The sequence below is a fragment of the Sesamum indicum genome, linkage group LG16, assembly GCF_000512975.1.
Source record: "Sesamum indicum cultivar Zhongzhi No. 13 linkage group LG16, S_indicum_v1.0, whole genome shotgun sequence".
Classification (NCBI taxonomy): Eukaryota; Viridiplantae; Streptophyta; class Magnoliopsida; order Lamiales; family Pedaliaceae; genus Sesamum; species Sesamum indicum.
The window spans coordinates 266585-267490 of record NC_026160.1 but is presented as its reverse complement, the minus strand read 5'-3'; the positions used below and the strand labels follow the sequence as shown (position 1 = coordinate 267490).

General features: G+C 33.4%; 1 non-coding gene across 1 annotated transcript; it reads right to left on the bottom strand.

Moving 5' to 3' along the window:
* TRNAG-GCC lies at positions 836-906 on the bottom strand. The gene has a single exon. It is a non-coding gene; the product is annotated as a tRNA-Gly (tRNA).

Sequence of the window (906 nt, the reverse complement as noted above, 5' to 3'; positions counted from 1 at the left end):
TGCACAAAGGCTTGGATGAGGAAGTTTACATGAACCTTCTGTCTGAATTCTAGAACTGCCATGAGGACAAAGTGTGTTAATTGTGCAAATCGCCCTATAATTGGAGTACAAAATTAATTAATTAATGCACTTCCAAGTCATGAATTACATAATTTTATGTCAGTAACTCATTATTTACTTTACTTACTCAAATAAAACATAATTATGGGGTTTATAGTTTATGTGGATGAGTGTTTCATCGTCAAGACCTTGGGACGTTGAAGTCCTTTTTTAGGCATTAAAGTAGCTCGTTCGCCAAAGGGCTTATTCTTTTGGTAATCCAATGCTTCTAATGAGCAAACAAACACTTCAAATTTATGTGTACAATACTGAATATAAAATTTAAATAAATATATTTTAATTAAATAATTTTACAAAAAGAATTTACGAGAAGCTATTGAGAAAAGAGTAAGAAAAGGGAAAAAACCGTGAAGGTTGAAGATAAATAAAAGTAAAGGACGAAATGGTTTAAAAAATATATAAAAATAAATGTAACGCACCAAAAAATTGAAGATACTAAAATAATATCTTTTTAATTAAAAAATAGTATAAATGATGAGAGCTTAAGTCCAATTACCCTTGTAAATATTCATAATTTAGTTGTTTTGTAATTAAACTAGGATTTTGAGAAAAAATCTCTAGTCAACAATATCAATTAACGTTATAAAATTTCTTAATGAAAAAAGAACTAACCAGGTAAAGCTCAGCAACGCCGCATTCATCCCAAGATCGGAGGAAGGACGGACCCAACCGTCGCCGTAGGCGTAGTCATCCTCACAGCCACCTGGAGATACTTTGCACCAGCCGGGAATCGAACCCGGGTCTGTACCGTGGCAGGGTACTATTCTACCACTAGACCACTGGTGC